A 19,412-nucleotide genomic window follows, 5' to 3' on the forward strand; every position below is an offset into this window, starting at 1 on the left:
ATGTACTTTAAGTAAAATCCACATGTAGAAGAAATCTGGACTTTTAAGCTATGCTGGATTGCTGACATCAATCTGCTGACCTAAAGATCAAGCATGACTTATCCAACTTCTTCCAATCACTGAGGACACAAGGCGTGTTTACGTCTATAGCACATAAAGGGCACTGCAGAGTGACATCTACAAGTCCTCACTCATTCAAGGGAACCACTGCTTGTTAAACACATTTTAATTTCTTTCTACACAGCCATACAAGTCGTGTCAGCAGTTTCGGTAGGAAGTGATAAGATAGCTCAGTTTGCTAAATGCTCATCGCAGATCTCCATGTGCACACTGAGGTCATGGCTTCGAATTCCAGCCAAGTTGACGCGGACCTTACATGGTCAATAAAGGCAGTAGGGACAAATGAGCCAATGCTAATAGCAGCACTTTTATCAGAGCTTAGAAGAAGCAGCAAGCCCCCATGTAGCATTTACTGTAGACAGGATATATTTACTGTTAAGAGAATGAAATTAACTGAGAAGGAAAGTTTGAAGTGCATCGTGCATTGGCAGTCTGAATGTTCACGAGTAGCTATCATTTGCTTTGCAATGACTGTAGAAGTTCTGTTGAAGTGCATTTTATTTTTCAGTTAATCAAATACGCAATGACAAGAACTCTTCAGGTGTCCCACCATTTCATGTTTCATTTCAGGCTTAAAATCATGGCCAGGTCATGCAGTAGCCTTGGGATATGCACAAAGCATGAAGCCACAAAATGAAATCCGAGTGGGTAGATTCTGCATTTCATCAGTTTAAGGTTAAGAAAACAAGTACCAAAACCGTATATGGTTATTACACTTTTATTAAAAGTTATCTTTGAAACTACTTTCAAACACACCTTCTACTAGAGAGGGAAAGCCCATTTCACTGATCCCTCACTAGGCAACATGCCCTTTCCGTCAAAATGTTGGGTCTTGTTGAATCTACAACATCCAGTATGCAAAATGCTGTTAGTAAAACCATTAGAAATTGGGGGTTGTGTCACACACGACAGGATGACATTTAATTGTCAGCTTTATTCCGATCACTCACTCTCTGTGCAACAGACACACACACTAAAACCTCAGGAGTGGTTTGTAAACCATGAACAAGAATTGGCCAAAGTCTCTAATCTTTACAGACCAGTAACAGTTGTCTTGTTCCTCTTCACCTGAGCACCTCACAGAGCTTGTGAAACATAACATATAGACATACTGTAATTCTATTACTACACACAAATCCCTCACACACGTATATATAAATGTACCATATATATATATATATATATATATATATATACCTTGGGATCGCACATACCCAGAAGAGAAGATACACTTACACAGATTACACATACTCCCCCAAAGTCACACACATTTACATACACTCAAATATACAAACACGCACATCACCCCCAACACACACACATATAATAACACTATTCACCAGATATCCATAGTGAACAGAACCTGCGCATACAATCCTATGCACAAAGATCGATACACGCACAATCCACTCACACACCCACACCCACTTACACTCCCACACATCTCCTTCATATGAATATAAAGAGAGAAAGTCATGAACACCCATGTTAAGGTATGTTATTACATATTTACACTGCACCCATCACCACCTTGGTCGTTTTATGGCGCTTGAACCTTGTCTCAGAAGTGGCCCAGTGTGACCCCTTTCGCATGTCATCAGACATTGGTCTGTCGATATGCAAGACGTTTTGGGGGAGAGATGATAGGTACGGGGAATTAGCCAGTGGAGGGAACAATTTAGCAGGTATATACAATATCAAACACAAAACAATTTTCTTTAACACTAAATTTATGTAGAATGTCTGTTGTCCAGTGCTCATTTGTACACAATCATTAAGGTCATGCCATTATATATGCACACAATAATAACAGTTTAATTGTTTTGTATTTTACACCTGCTACCAGAGTTTGTATTGCTTTGTGGCAGTATAAAAAGCAGGAGGTACTATTACAGGAAACAGTGAGCGATCCATTATAGAAATTCACAGGTCGTGCTGCTGTTACATAAATGAAAGCGATGGGTATCTTACCTCAGAAGCCTCTCTTATACTTTTGTGTGGAAAGAGGCAAGCCAGCCTTTCGCTGAAGCCACTGCATGCACCCCAGGTGTATGGTGTAGATGACTTTCCATGAGCCTCTGCTAGGAGATCAGGAAACAACACCAAGCTATTACATTCACTGCAGGTAAATCACTTGTGACATGTATAGGTTCTCCCAAAAAGTGGGAAGTGGGACAAGCAATCCCACTAGCCAAGCAGTGCCTGTGACCAGCATGCTCAATAGGAAATTAGCAAGTGATGGTAAGGCTGTGGCAACAGGAGAAACAAGCAAAATGAAAGCTCACTTCAGCTGCCTAAAGTGCCAGATGGCATTAAGCAGAACCAGTAATAGGCCAACAAGCAGAATTCATACAGGGTAGAATCTCTATCTACAAACAAAACTGAACCCTAAAGTCCAGCAACGACATTTGCCTTGAACCAAAACAATACTCAAAGCAGAAATATGGTGGATCAGCAGTCTCCTGCATCACAGCTACACTTTGGAACTCACTCCCGAGGAAAATACAAACAAAAGAAGCCAATAAAAATTTAGAAAATTTCTCAAACATGGCTCTTTAACTCACCAAGCTAAAACATGGAACACCTTCGAAGGGGAAACAGCCAACAAAACAACAGAGAAACACCCAAAATGACTGAAACCTAACAAACAAAAATCTGGTTGGCCCAATGAAATAAAGCATTTTATCACAAACCGCCAAAGAAGAATATGAATCCTGCCAGACCAACATAATCACTGCACGGAAGGGCACAGACTACTAACATCACTAACTATCCCTACTAAAATCTTTCCAATATCCTGCATACTCACCGTCAAACACCAAACACAACACACTCATGCTATGTACCGCAGCAAAAACCTACAACCACCACAAAATGCACACACTCAACAACACCTAACTAAACACAAAAAACTACAGAAAACTAAAACAATTACACACAAATCACCCAACACATACCCGTACAACAAATACCACCTAACCCATATAAACTAAAAACATACCCAGCACAGAGTGACAGGTTTTTCCGAACTGAAGCTACCAACAGAACATCAAAGCTCTCCACCGCTTTCTCTATCCCACTAACTAAGCCCTTCCAGCACTCCTTCCTTTTCAGATGAGCCAGGGCGCCTGGAGACCATGAAAAATGGCAGCGGCACGTGGTTTAAATGACAATAGCATAATATAACATAAATGACGAGCACTACTGTATGTCAGTGGCTCATATGTACATCAGTGTTCAGTGATAACACACGCTGTGTGTGAGCATGGAATGATAGTGCCATTGCTAGTGACATATCTGTTGTGTGAATACTTTTTTTACAAGAGATAATGCTCATATATATATATATTTATATACTCAGTGAGTTTAGTGTTGTCAGTGGTGAGAAATATTCATTACATTTTTTATGATTTAAGTCTACCTATTTAAAACAATTTAGAATGTACAGTGCTAAGATGGAAACCCTATTACTTGAATGATGTCGAAGCATGGGAGTAGGATTGCAAACGTTATAGTGGGAGCATGTTTGTCCCGTGGTGTATAATTGTTAGTTTATTGTTACCAATAACAGTGAAATGTGGTCTTTTTAAAATGTTGGACTTCTTAAATTTATTTTATTTTAAGAATTATGCTAGGAATACAATATTATGCTTTAAAGAGTGTATGACATGTTTAAAATAATGAATTTTGACTGTTTTATATTATATGTGTTGTATTTGGCAAAAGGTTTGTAAAACAGGTGTTTTTCAAAGTGGTTTGTTCCAGGTGAGGTGTCTGCCCACCACAAAATATGTGTGTACTATACACCTATGTTGCATTTGCTGATCTGGCCGTGGTAAAGCCGACACACACTTGTGTGTTGTGGGTTTCATTCTTGTAATCATTGCTTTGTTTTCATGTACTCTATATGTATTTCCTTTAGGCACCTCTGCGCCCTGGTGGCTGACTGGACACCTTTTTTAGCATTTCATATGCACCTGCACTTTTTTGGATAATTTTAAGACTTTTTTTATATTTGCTCTTTTAAGTTGATTTACCTTTTTTCATTTCCTTGTAAAGCATGTTTGCGGACCCATGCTTGTCTGGGCTTGGGGGAGACCAGTGACTCGCACCGGCACTCCCATGCTGTCTTTGGTTTCTTGGCTACACACGACTCCCATTACATAGTATGTCATCCTTTTCTATTCCGACCTTCCATTTGGATTGGTCTATGTAATATTATGAGTGGGCTCTATAAAAGATCCCGGAGGGAGCACAGAGACCGAGCGTTGACCGAAACCCGACCGAAGTCCGGCCCATCTGCACTCGTCCACGCTGAGTCTGAGCTCTGGGCACGTCCCGCTGCAGGTAATGGTCCATCACAGGCATTTTTAGTATCTTTAGCACCCAGTGATACTATCTTCCCGGAAGGCTGGATAGACACTGAGGACCCGACCACTGTCAGGTCATTTCACTTGCAGTTGCCAGCATGCCTGATTAACCACCACTCCTTGGTTGCTCATAGATTTGAAATGTGCACATTTTTGGAAGGTCAAGATTCCGATTTAATTTGTGTCACTGAGACTTGGCTTTCTGTGTCCTCGGATCTTGATATAGCCCAGGCTTTTCTTCCCAGTGATGTTATCTTTCACACAGATCGGGACACGGCGCGTCCTGGTGGAGGCATAGCACTTATTTATAAAGCTTGATACTCTTGCCTCCTTGTGCCTCTCGAAGTTGGGTTCGAGATGGAGTTTATGTTAGTAAGATTTATAATTAGTGCTTCAACTGTGTTTCATTTCCTTATTGTTTTCCGCCCTCCTTCCTTTAGTCTTCTTACATTTGAAGAATCATTTTTTAATATTATCCCTGACCTGGCTTTATGCTATAAATACATATGCATCTTAGGGGATTTTAACCTTTGGGCATTTGATGCCGTGGTTCTCCTCCAAACTACTCTCATCTCGCCTGTTAGTTCACCAAGCAGAATGTAAGTGGAGGACCTGTTATGACCCACAGTTAAAAGAGGAGTTCTGTATCACAAAAACTCGAAAAATTGTTAAACTCGCATATTATATGCCCAATAAACTTTTCCAAACAATTAAGGAGCTGTCAAATCCTGGAATAGGGCCCATAAGCACAGGATCACAGATCTTGTGTGACAATCTGTCCCATTCTTGTAGATATAATTAACACTAGCATTGCTAGTCTTCATGGGGGTATTCTGAACTCTGTTGCCTCTGATCGGTCACCTCAGAATAACCTTGATCCTCTGCGATTTATCTCCTTTACTAACTGCTCAGAGATTAGTCATATTATAGCTCTGTTGAAATCTGCATCACCCCTTGATGATATTTCTCTGTACCTTTTTTAATTGGCTCCTTTGAGCATCAGTGATCTAATAGCAGAAGCTGTTAACTTTTCGCTTGTCCTTGAGCAGATTGCAGCAGTTTTAAAAAGATACCTGGTGATTCCATTACTAAAAAAGCTTTCCCTGGATACATCGATCTTCTTGAATTACTGGCCTATTTCCTTGCTTCCTTTTCTGATGAAGGTTATGGAGGCGGTCGTTACTCCCCAATTGAGATCCTTTTTGGAGGGTCATGATATTCTAGACTCTTGTCAAATGGGCGTTCGTCCCCTGTTAGGAACAGAGCCTGTTTTGGTCTTGGTACTTGATGATTCGACAAAAATCAAGGACCTGGGTGGCACGGCAGGTGTTATTCTACTGGACCTCCTGGCCGCCTTTGATTCCATCAACCACCTGCTTCTCCTGTCCAGACTGCAGGGCGGTGGAATCACAGGGTCAGTTCTGAAATGGTTCTATGCCTTTTGGACATCTCAAACGCAACTGGTTTCCCTCGCCTCATTTATATCTTCATCTTCTGCAGGGTTCTGCTCTTTCCCCATTCTCCTTAATGTAAAGATTCAAACCCTGGCAGCCCTCATTCGCTCCTTTGGGATTCAGTTCTTTTCCTACGCAGATGATACCCAAATTCTGTTTAGGATGGACCAAGAACTGCCATTCAACTGAGGTCGTGTTTAGAAGCGATTGGGGTTTGGATGGGGACCAACTGACTGAAACTTAACGGTGAAAAGGCCAAAGTTCTGATCATCTGTCTCGCCGTTGTTTCGGAAAGTTCAACCCCTGATTTCTGGACAGTTTTGCTGGGATATCTCCCTGCCCCAGCAAAGATGGTTAAGCATCTGGGTATACAAATCTTATCCACATTTGACATGGATTACCAAATCAGCGCTATTTGTAGCGTAGGCTTCCTTAAGCTACAGAAAATTAGGAAAGTCCTTCTTTTCATTCTGGAGGATCTCCATGCCAAAGTAGTAGCGACCTGCCTAAATGGCAGTCTTGACTACTGTAACGTAACCCTTCTCTCTCAACCGGCGTATTTAATACACTGTCTGCAAGTTTTGCAGAATGCTGCTGTATGACTGGTTTAGGGCATTTCTGTCGGTCATCATGTTCTGCAGGGTATGGAGTGATTTTATTGAGAAAAAAACAAAGAATTAATTTTTAAAGATCCCAAAACAACAGAAAAAAATAACACATTTTAAAAAAAGTGTCCAAATGTAGTGCGGAATAGGAATAGTCGTTTTGGGGCTGGGCAAACGTATGAAAAAATGGGGGGATTGGGGCAGTTCCCCCCAAAAACAGCAAAAGTAAAATGTGTTATTTTTAAAAATGTTTTGGGTTCTTCAAAAATTAATTCTTAGTTTTCTTCGCTAAATTCACATGTAACCGCACTGGCTGCCAGCCCAAATCCAATTCAAGGCCTTATATAAGATTATTCATCGAGCACTGAATGGGAAAGACTGTTTGGCTATTCACGATTAGATCCAGGATAAGATCCAATGATATTGTTAAGGGTGCCCACGTCGCTCTGCGGACCCCCGCTACTAAAGGTTCCTGGCTATCACCGCAAACGTGTTAGAAGAAGAGCCTTTTCCATCACTGGTACGAAGCTCTGGAATGCTCTGCTGGTAGGGCTTTGTTGCACCCAAGATTTCGGTCTTTTCGGGCTTTTCAAATGGAGCCAGCAACCCACCTCTTGTTTTTCTTTCCTGCATCTAGTCAGCACCATGATGCCTTTGGTGACAGTGTGCTTCATAAATGCATGATTGATTGATTAATTGACCTGCGGATTGCTTTTCTATACACAATGAAAGCAGAGACCTATGTACTCTGTGAAGATGTATCAACAGAAATACAAATTTAGTGTAAGCAGGAACACTTGACACACTGTCCAAAAATATGTGTGGCCAGCTTTCTATGGCGAGAAGACTCAAAACCATATATATGTTCACCCCTGCACCCCACTGACATGCTCCTGTGGGGTGCAGGCAAACATCCGCAGGTTTTAGATATTCTTTTTGATCACCCGTCTATGTTGTCCATAGTGCAGGGTTCTGCAGTCTGTGGATATCCAGATGTTTTGGACTATGACTACCATAATTCCTCACAATTGACTGTGTCGGCTATGGCGAGTGGTAGTTGGACGCCTAAACGTTTGTGGAGACATAGGTTGCACACCCCTGCCTTATTGCGTACAGAATGACTGAGTACATCACTTTGCTGCATTTGTTTACACTCTTGATGTACATTTTTTCAGCACAAAAAATGACAATACCCATCATCAAAAGATTAAGCACACCCCAATCTTTAGGCCGACATCTCTATAGGTCGCATCACTAAGACTTGGTAAGTAGCAGAGATAACCACAACGGGATGCTTACCAACAACTCATTGTGAAAAATACAAACACATTGTTTCATTGATACAATTTCAGTTTCGAGTGATCCACCAATAGAAAGCTACGGCGGTAGAAGTGATGGAAAATCTGCAAAACAAAGTTGGCAAACATGCCAGAAATACCTCATTCTTAAAATGAGGCCTTTATGGTCCAACCATATCCCTGCCACTGCTCCTGGTGAGATTGCTTGAAGAGATATTTTCTTTGGTTCAGTCAGTATGTGTATGGAGTTTGTGCCAGGCTCAGAGCAAAAGACTAAGAAGTGTGATACATCAACAGCTAGAGAGGTTCTTTCAGCAGTCAGCAGTCCCTGGTTAAAGTCAGAAAAAAGAGTCATTATTGGGAAGAGCCATGATGATCATCATCATCGTCCATTGATTAAGCCAAGTGCAGTAACAACAATAAGAGGGGGAGTCTTGCAGGGCGATGAACTGAGAAAGATCTGAGTGAGGGCTACCTCCGAGTGCCTGCTCAATAGTCGTCATTGCTTGCGAGACTTAGGGCGAGACATACATAGCATTCTGAAACAACACGCCGTGACTTGTGGAAAGGGGAGAGAGGCAGGGGAGAGGAATAATGAACTGCCTGTAGGCTTTGAAAAAGTGATAATGAAAGCCCAGGAAAGCCCATGCAAAGGCACCCACATCTAGGTTGATGAACTGGAGCAAAGGAGAAATAACCAGATGTTCTAGCAGACCAAGAAAAGAAAGTTGCAGCCCAATGGACACCTTGGAGAGAGGAAAGGTCCAGGATCTCGATTTAAATTCTGCATTCTTGTATACTGAGTACCACATTCCAAAGCAAACTGTTGAAGCCAAGTCTGATTGAAAAGCTGCCTATCCGGACACTGGGTCCAGAATCGAAGATTAAACTGAGAAAGCTAATCCTGATTGAAACTCTTCAGACTGAGCTTTCAAGTCCTGAATCCCAGAGCAAACTGAGTAAGCTAGCCCTGGCTGAACTACTGCATGCTGTCACAGATAGATGGCACAGAAAACACTAGTGCCAAGGACAGTGAAATAGTAATTATAGAGATCGGTGTGTGTTCTCCCTAACCCATGCGTCCGTAACCCAAGTTAGTTCTATCTATTGTTGACGCCTACTACCTAATTCCTGGCTTAGACTAGCTATGATTCCCTGAATGCAGGCTACCTGACTCCCTCTGGGACTGCCTAATGTTCACTATTCTCAACAAAGGATAACGGAATTGGAATTGGGAGCATGCCTTACAATTGCTGTATAGGATTTAGCTGGTTTCACTCACACGCACTATCACATTACCCTTCTACTTTTTCAACTTCTTTTCACTTAACTCCTCCCCAACAACCTTATGTACCTTTGATATTTCACTCGCCTGTCTCCTGCCTCCACCCTTTGATGTTCACTCTCCCCCAACTTCTACTCCTCCCACACTGCTATTACTTATCCTGCCACACTACTGTTACTCTGTCTCCCACACTACTATTACTAGTACTCCACTTTCCACTCCTTCTTTCCTCCTACCACTGCTACTCTCCTCCTACTATTACTACAACTCTCCTATTTCCACTGCAACTCTCCTCCTACCTTACTCCCACCACTACTAATACTCTCCTCCTACTACCACTCTTATCCTGCTACTACATCTCTCCTCTCACCACTATTTCTCTCCCCCTACTACTATTCTCCTCCTACTTCTACTATTCTCCTGCTACTATTACTATTCTGCCCTCAAAACTACACAAACACCTTTCTTTCACTCTGTACCTGTCAGCTCATTCACTCCTTGTACTACCCTCGTCCACTCACTCCCCACACAACACGTACACTTAAACTGCAGCAGCCGAAAACGTGTTGAGGTTTTTTAACCCATTTAAGAAAGGTAATGGGTGCACTGGAGGAAAGGGGAGAGAATAGTCTCAATCTTTTTGCGGTTTACCAATGCAACCTCACGGTGCTTCAATGTTTAAAATTGCTGAGAAACAAGGGTAAAATGTTGACTTTTAAAAGACTACTCGATACCTTTGACATAAGAGCTTGCGAAGCCACAAAGCTTAAGAGAAGGCGTGTGAGAGACTCAACCAACAAACAAACACCCGCTGCCTGAGGTTTTCAGGCACAGAGAGAAGTTAGCCTTGCACGGCTATACACATTATGTAAAAATCTCTAAACATTCAATTGCACATTAAAGACAACCAAACTATCCTTGAGAAATCAAAAAAACAGTAATACAACTGGTTTTTGGGCTTCTATTGTTAATAAACTGGGCCTCATTAAGTCGACCATGGTATTTACGATTCCAGAACATACCTGGTTAACTTAATACACTAACAAATATGCCCATACACAAAGGATGATCTCAGAGGACATCCGGCTGATGAGATCTTTGGTTCCTGGGGACTGTCCCTGGACAGAGTATGACCTCTTACGGGATATTTCCAAGGCCAAGGCTTTTAGAGCACTAGGACCTGATAGTTTGGCACTAATGTTGATAAAGTGCGACCCACAAGCATGGGTGGGCCACGTGGGGCATGTTTTCATCAATTGTTTTCTTCCCACATGGCACAAATCGATCATAATCCCTATCTACAAAATGGGTCCAACCAACGATTTTAACAACTATAGGCCAATTGCACTCCTCGATACAGTCAGTATTAAAAAGTCAACCCTTTTGAGAGACTTTAACTGCTCTCTTGCCCTTCTTGGTGTGATTACCTGCTTCCAGGTGGGTTTCAGACCCTGCAGGGGCACATCTTCTGGCAGCAGTCAAAACGGGGTAAGCTGGTACCATCTAAATGGCCGCAAATGGCTGCAATTGACATGAGTAGTCGCTTTAACAGAGTACATAGAACAGTTCTTTGGAACAAACTGTTGGAGTGGTCAGTGCCCTTGAAATTGCTGCAAAATGTTGGCTGGAATGTATAACAGAACTTCCATTAATATCATATTGACTAAGGAGTGTAGTGTGTCAGGACCAGGCCTTGTGGGTCTTAGACAAGTTTGTGTCTTGGCACCCTCCCTCTTTAATGCATCTAGCAACGATATCGACAAACTTTGGTCAGAGGCCATTACTTTTCAGGTTAATTTGGGTAATCTAAAATTAAATTGGCTGTCCTTTGCCGATGACCTGGTCTTCTTCCACAAAACTCTGGGTTACAAAGAAAGCTCAACCTGTTCTTTAACTATGCTACAACAAATAGCCTCCTGTTCAATGGTAACAAGTAAAAAATCGTCATTTTTTCATCTGAAACCAGAACTAAGACCATGCACTTGTAAGGTGGGAGAACAAAAATTAGAAAGAGTTTGTTTCATGAGTTATTTGGAGTATGCGCTCACAAATACTCGATCTTTAACCGAATGGAAGTTTACTCTTAGAGATAAATCATGGCCTTTGATTTGCCAGCTTAAAGGGATCTATAACCAGCTCTTCAAATGTACCCTCTTCCCTCTACTGCGGTTCTACTTGGCTAAAGTAGAGTCTTCGGTCTTATATGGTCTGGATATGACAACAGTAGACTTGGGCCTTTACTTCAATACTCTACAGGGATGTATCTGGATGGAGACCCTGACCTTGTCTAAATCATTCTAAAATGTCATATTAGACATGAGTTGGTGTTGATTTCCTTACAAGCCACGGTTCATTGGCGACACTTATCCAACTATGCCAAAATGATCTGCCCTGCAGATAACTCCCTGTACATAGATTTAGGAACAATTCTAATTACCCAGTCTCTGGAATCAATTAACGTGTTCAGGGCTGACATGATTAAGATTCTTGCTAGCATCCACTCTTCTGAGGAGGAACTAACCCTAAGACCAACCATCACTAAAATATATTGTTTGCTATGGATTGGTGTAATACAATAGACCATTTGGATTGTTACAGCACATGTGAGGAATATGAAAAGTTCCCAGGAAAAGGCACGATCTGCCCAAATGTATGCATCTATTCCGGTGTAACACGGCACGCAGCATATACTTGCATTTTCGTTTAAATCAGTTACCAACACTAGAACGTATAGGCTGCTGGAAGTCCGAGGTGGCTCAACCGCTGCATTGTTGATTATGCGAATGTTCGTCCACCCCGGAAACCTTGAAACACTTAATTCTGGACTGCACCTAAGCGACTAACATCAGACTTCAGTACTTTCAATCTGTTGTACCAGAAGAAACCAGTGGCCTGGGGGAACTATTTTGGGCACAGTTAATGTGGGGACAGAGTGTATCACTCATAATAGCCCTTCATGGATTCCTAGTGGTAATATTCAGCCCACTAGGTGAATCTGCATAATGGTCCATATTGGACCATCATAGTACTAACCTGCATAGTGGGCTTAAAGCAGCGCTATAGATACAATCCATGGGAGAGCATATGAAACCCTGCCCCTTCTCTAAGCCCTGCTTACTTTGCCTTTTGGTGGGCCCCAAATAGAACAAGGAAAAATGTAATTACATGGTATAACTGTTACTGCTATACCTCAAGGAAGAGTGGGAAGTCTTCTCACGATGTGGTGATGTTTGCAATTGTCTGTCTTTGTCTGTTAACACTGATAATTATGAAATGTGTATATTGTTATTTGGGAGATATTTTTTTTAAGTGTTTGATCTCATTTTAACTTGTGAAAGGTTTCATTTAATATAACCAAAACACAATAACAAATGAAAAACGCAGCACCACTTTCACTCCTGGGCCAATGCCTCCTTCCTTCCTCCTGCTGGTCTTTTGCTCCCCCTCCACTTCCACTGTTGATCTCACCCAAATAACACACACACCCTGTTTCCTGACCCCTGTTTAGATTCCCCTCCATATGTCCTGATTGGCCAGCTTTCCCTAGACATTCTTGTTCTATCTTCCCCTTCTGGAATGTGTATGTGAAAATAGAAGTCTTTAAAAGGGGCTAAGCACTGCCCACTTTCCCCATGTGGGCTCACCGCTCCTCGGGCATGGCAGCGTAGGGAGCGCAATGACCCCATTTGTTGTGTGGGCTGTTGTTCTGTTGAGTTTGGGTACCAATGGTTTGTTTCTTCGTGGTAGTTCCTGGTGGATTAGTGGGTTCAGCGTAATGGCCGTGAATCCGCGAGCACCTGTTGCCAGTCTTGTTTGGTGACTCTCCATATGGGAGCTGCACTCGGTTGCAGCAGCTTTCTCTCTCCTGTGGGTAGCTCTACGGTGTCAGACCTCTGACCCCAGATAGCTCGTGGGCACCTCTGCTCTCTCCTTCCCCTCTGCTGCTGTGGGGAGGCAGTGGGGCCCCCAAGGCATTGTGTCTCCTTGTTGTTGTTTCTGATTATCCATTTGTTTAGGGAACACTGCCACTGACTCCTTTGCGTGATCTAGATGGCGAGCATAGTGCATCTGGTTGAAGTTTCCTGGAGAGGAAACAAAACACTGGCAAGCATTTTGGTACAGAGGCATGGCTGGAGATTGGGGTCTGCACCCTGTCATTTTGGCACTAGGGTTGGGAATAGGAATTGGGTCCCTCTCTCTTTCCCCCGACTTGCTGATGGTTAGGATTCACTCTGGGCCCCCCTTGACAAGACCAGAGTACTGGCCTTGTCACAATGCTGTGATATTGACTCGCATATCCCTTTCTCCTGGAACCATTGAATGATGTGATACTGAGTCCAACAACCCTGCCACCTGGAACCACTTCATGCTGTAATAGTGAGACCTATATTATCGTCTCCGCCCCTTTCTTTCATTTAATGCTACTAACATTCTTACCGCTTCCTTTATTTTCTCTCGCCTTGACTACTGTTCTGCACTTTTTCTAGTCGGCCTTCCTGCCTCTCATCTCACTCTTTTCCTCTCCACCCAGAACTCTGCCATTTGCCTTCTTTTCCTTCTACCTCCCCTTCTCTTCATTCCACCTCCATTTTACCATTGGACCTGCTTCTCCTCTTCGACTTCCACTGTATCGTCTTTAAATGTCTGCATGGTCTTGCCCCAGCCTATTTATCTTCTCTTATCTCATTCTACTCCCACTCTCCTTCTCTACACATTCCCAAGCCCTCTTCCTCCGTTCTGTCCCCAGGCCTAGATGTGCTTCCTCACGTTCCTGCTCTTTTGCGCTCCTCGCTTCAAAACATTTGGACTCTCTTCTTCTCAGTATCCATTCTTCCCATCTTACCTTATGTTTCACACTTTTCTGAGACACATTTGCTTTCCGATCTCTCTGACGCCTAATTTACTTACTTCCGTTACATTAATGTATTGCTCATTTTATAATTATCTTGTACGATGTTACTCATTTTGTGAAAAGGTTTGGCGAAAGTGCTCAGTAAATTTCAATAAATAAATACAAATACAAATGTATCCGTCCCTGCCTCCTGCAACCACTGCGTGCTGTGATAGAGAGTCATACATTCCTGCCTCCCAGAACCAATGCACGCTGTGATAGAGAATCATAGATTCCTGCCTCACGGAACCACTGCGTGCTGTGATAGAGAATCATAGATTCCTGCCTCCCTGAACCACTGCGCACTGTGATAGAGAGTCATAAATTCCTTCCTCCCGGAACCACTGCATGCTGTGAAAGAGAGTCATAGATTCCTGCCTCACGGAACCACTGCGCGCTGTGATAGAGAGTCATAGATTCCTGCCTCCGAGAACCGCTGCATGCTTTGGTAGAGAGTAATAGATTCCTGCCTCCTGGAACCACTGCATGTTGTGATTGAGTGTCAGAGATTCCTGCCTCCCAGAACCACTGCGCACTGTGATAGAGAATCATAGATTCCTGCCTCCCAGAACCACTGCATGCTGTGATAGAGAGTAATAGATTCCTGTCTCCCAGAACCACTGCGCTCTGTGATAGAGAGTCATAGATTCCTGCCTCCCAGAACAACTTCATGCTGTGATAGAGCGTAAGAGATTCCTGCCTCCTGGAACCACTGCACACTGTGATTGAGAGTCATAGATTCCTGCCTCCCAAAACCACTGCACATTGTGATAGAGAATCATAGATTCCTGCCTCACGGAACCACTGCGTGCTGTGATAGAGAATAACAGATTCCTGCCTCCCAGAACCACTGCACACTGTGATAGAGAGTCATAGATTCCTTCCTCCCAGAACAACTGCGTGCTGTGATAGAGAGTCATAGATTCCTGTCTCCCGGAACCACTGCATGCTGTGATAGTCATAGATTCCTGCCTCCCGGAAAAACTGTGAGCTGTAATAGAGAGTCATAGATTCCTGCCTCCCAGATCCACTGTGCACTGTGATAGAGAATCATAGATTCCTGCCTCCCAGAACCACTGCATGCTGTGATAGAGAGTGAGAGATTCCTGCCTCCCAGAACCACTGCGCGCTGTGATTGAGAGTCATAGATTCCTGCCTCCCAGAACCACTGCATACTGTGATAGAGAATCATAGATTCCTGCCTCCCAGAACCACTGCATGCTGTGATAGAGAGTCATAGATTCCTGCCTCGCAGAACAAGTCTGCGCTGTGATATAGAGTAATAGATTCCTGCCTCCCAGAACCACTGCGTGCTGTGATAGAGAATCATAGATTCCTGCCTCCCAGAACCACGGTGCACTGTGATAGAGAGTCATAGATTCCTTCCTCCCGGAACCACTGTGTGCTGTGATAGAGAGTCATAGAGTCCTGCCTCCCGGAACCACTGCATGCTGTGATAGAGAGTCATAGATTCTTGCCTCCAGGAACCACTGCATGTTGTGATTGAGTGTCAGAGATTCCTGCCTCCCAGAACCACTGCGCACTGTGATAGAGAGTCATAGATTCCTGCCTCCCAGAACAACTTCATGCTGTGATAGAGAGTAAGAGATTCCTGCCTCCTGGAACCACTGCACACTGTGATTGAGAGTCATAGATTCCTGCCTCCCAGAACCACTGCACATTGTGATAGAGAATCATAGATTCCTGCCTCACGGAACCACTGTGTGCTGTAATAGAGAATAACAGATTCCTGCCTCCCAGAACCACTGCGCACTGTGATAGAGAGTCATAGATTCCTGTCTCCCGGAACCACTGCATGCTGTGATAGTCATAGATTCCTGCCTCCCGGAAAAACTGTGAGCTGTAATAGAGAGTCATAGATTCCTGCCTCCCAGATCCACTGTGCACTGTGATAGAGAATCATAGATTCCTGCCTCCCAGAACCACTGCATGCTGTGATAGAGAGTCATAGATTCCTGCCTCGCAGAACAAGTCCGCGCTGTGATATAGAGTAATAGATTCCTGCCTCCTGCAACCACTGCGTGCTGTAATAGAGAGTCATACATTCCTGCCTCCCAGAACCACTGCGTGCTGTGATAGAGAATCATAGATTCCTGCCTCCCAGAACCACTGTGCACTGTGATAGAGAGTCATAGATTCCTTCCTCCCGGAACCACTGTGTGCTGTGATAGAGAGTCATAGAGTCCTGCCTCCTGGAACCACTGCATGCTGTGATAGAGAGTCATAGATTCTTGCCTACAGGAACCACTGCACGCTGTGATAGTCATAGATTCCTGCCTCCCAGAACCACTGGGCGCTGTGATAGAGAGTCATAGATTCCTGCTTCCCAGAACCACTTTGCACTGTGATAGAGAATCATAGATTCCTGCCTCCCAGAACCACTGCATGCTGTGATAGAGAGTGATAGATTCCTGCCTCCCAGAACCACTGCGCGCTGTGATAGAGAGTCATAGATTCCTATCTCCCAGAACCAGTGCGCGCTGTGATAGAGAGTCATAGATTCCTGCCTCCCAGAACCACTGCGTGCTGTGATAGAGAGTCATAGATTCCTGACACCCGCAACCACTGTGTGTTGTGATAGAGAGTCATAGATTCCGGCCTCCCGGAACCACTGCATACTGTGATAGAGAGTCATAGATTCCTGCATCCCAGAACCACTGCCTGCTGTGATAAAGAGTCATAGATTCCTGCATCGCAGAACCATTGCATGCTGTGATAGAGAGTCATAGATTCCTGCCTCCCAGAACCACTGCATGCTGTGATGGAGAGTGATAGATTCCTGCCTCTCAGAACCACTGCGCGCTGTGGTAGAGAGTCATAGATTCCTGCCTCCCAGAACCACTGTGCGCTGTGTGGTTGGTGCTACATCCTTTCCTCCCAGACTGAATTGCAGAATCGAGTACCAGTAAATAGATTGCTTGATAGGAAAACACAATGTATTAATAACATTTGAGAAAATACATTTTGGCCATCATATCGTACTCTGGAGTCCCAGCAACCAAAGATGGTCCAGTGGAGTCTTGCCCCAAAGACTGACACTCACCACTGAAACGTGTGAAAAATACAGTTGTGTTTACTTAATCCAAAGAGTCTATCACTTATTTCATTGAGCCATTCAAAATGGGATTGCAAAAGTAGGCAAACAGGACCTTTTGGGCTATGCTATACTCAACTAAAGATGTGCCCAGCAATGTAGCTCAACTATCAGGAGAGAAGTAGGCGGTTCATTGCACTCCATTAGGTAATGGCTGTCCATGCAGAGGTGTATGTTACATAGATGTGATCTTTTTCATTCACATAGATACATAATTTACAGGAGAACAACTCGTTGGTGAATGCCTCACGTATCTAAGGCCGAAACAGTGATTAATCAATAGGGTTAGGTCAACCGGGCCTGGAGGCTTACCAGGACTAGAAATGGATTGACGTTTGCAGCTCCTGTCCATAGGTCGGTAAACATGGTACTGGATTAGCTCAGGGCTTTTGACTGAAGCCAGCGATGGGATCATTGGATATAGCATTGCAGCTGTCATGTGGTTTTGTGAGGGACATTTCCCCACAGCCCAGTTCTGCACCCCCCTCCCAATGTGGAACATGTGGTAAATCTGAAGCTCTTTGGTCAGGAAAATGAGTTTGGGGCCAAAGCAAGACATCTGTGGAAAGAAACTTGTGGTCAGCGTCTGGTGAATCAGAATTTTACATCTTTAGGTTTAGGAATTGCACAGCCCAGTGCTTTCTGGTTTTGCTGACTCCCCTGCTCTCTAGCTATATTGCAGTCGGGTTCCTTTGTGGTACTCATGACGAATTTAGTGGGCCTCATTGCAGCTGAGGGCCAATGGGGTGAAGTTCACTGTACTAGGGATCGTTGGAGATCTTCCATTCTGGCAGTGCATTCTACAACCATGTTAATGGAGGCACTGCAAAGATCTCAGAGGATGGAAGAATTGTCATAGAGAGACCCTGAAGTGGGGGGAGCCATTGAGAGGTGGCACTGGATAATAAAACGGCCTATCATGCAGGGGGCAGCGGGTGGGGGTAAGGGCGCTGTGTCCTGAAGTCCTCACAGGCTAGGCCCAGACATTTTGGTGCCATTGTTGGTATCTTGCTATGTGAGCTGAGTGGAGTGTTTGTTCTTCTACCAGTTGCAGATACACTTCATGGGACAACGCCGGTGAACACAAGAGTGTACACTGGTTAAACCTGTAGCCCAGCTAGTCCCAATGAGGCAACATAAGTGCACATCTGGAATCTGTCTCCATCAGAAGGGTAGGAAATCCGCCCCCTATGGTACCAGGCAGTGTTTTGCCATCAGAGGGTCTTGGGGGATCTTTGCAGGTTCTACATCAGGATTACGCCCCTTGTCTTGAGCTCAGAATCTTCTTCATCATGACAACAAGCACCTGGAGATGACACTCCACATTCAGGGGAAATTCGGATTAACTTAAGTATTGCGCAGCCAAAATCACAGAACTGCATTCATTCAAACATGCTGTCCCTCACTCAATCAATCAGCGGAAGTGGCAGCATTCAGCTTTCTAAGTTGTATAGAGTGGTGAGACCCAGTCCAGACAGTAAAGACATAGTGGCCAGAGCTGCTCCTGGCTTTCCCTGCCTTTGGAAATCGCATGCAGGCGAGGGATGACAATATGTGGCCACGTCTGTGGCGCTTACACAGCCCAATAGAAATGATAGCTGACTGCAGGACCTCAAAACAGGATTTTACCCGGTGAGCCAAGTGGCTCAACCCCTGGCTCCAGCCATACTGTACTGCCTGAAAATGGTTGGCTGCCACCAATAAGTGGGCTTCTGCAGGCAATTTGACACACTGTGGATACGTTGGCGTATATGGTCTCACTACTGTTCACAGTATCTAGGGTTCTCGGGAGTGCACATTAGAATTTGTATCCTTGCAGATCTCGGGCAATCTGAGCTCAGCAGGAAAATAGCCAACTAACACTATGGATTAGACAGATAAGAAATATGAAAAAAGTGCAGGGATGCTGCTACCAGTCTGCAGCTTAGGCTTTCTGTTTTTACATTGTGCAGGGCATCTACTGTTTCTTTTAATTCTCATAACCAACTGCTCAGCTGAATTCTCTGCCCTACTGTCTGAATTACTAAACATGCACAAACTCGTTTTAAGGGCAGCATATTTTGAAAGCTAGGTTTGCTGCTGTGTCATTCAGTGACTTTTCCCACACTGATCTTTTTTGCTGCCCCAGTATCCACACTCATGTAATTCTCTTGGCTTGGCTGTGATGTGGAAAGTGCTGTATTCACATATAGCAGTTTACAAGAACAGTTGTTATGTCTTGCTGGTCCAGATGTCCTCTTCCGCCCGACTGTACACATTCTAAGAGAGGGCTTA

General features: G+C 43.9%; 1 protein-coding gene across 1 annotated transcript in view; it reads left to right on the top strand.

The window, feature by feature from the left end:
- The window catches only part of ASAH2 (N-acylsphingosine amidohydrolase 2), a 475,375-nt gene that overhangs the window by 259,391 nt on the left and 196,572 nt on the right, over positions 1-19,412 (top strand). The gene's annotated exons all lie outside the window — the stretch shown is intronic.

Source organism: Ambystoma mexicanum, chromosome 8 (assembly GCF_040938575.1).
Source record: "Ambystoma mexicanum isolate Mex_15411 chromosome 8, UKY_AmexF1_1, whole genome shotgun sequence".
Classification (NCBI taxonomy): Eukaryota; Metazoa; Chordata; class Amphibia; order Caudata; family Ambystomatidae; genus Ambystoma; species Ambystoma mexicanum.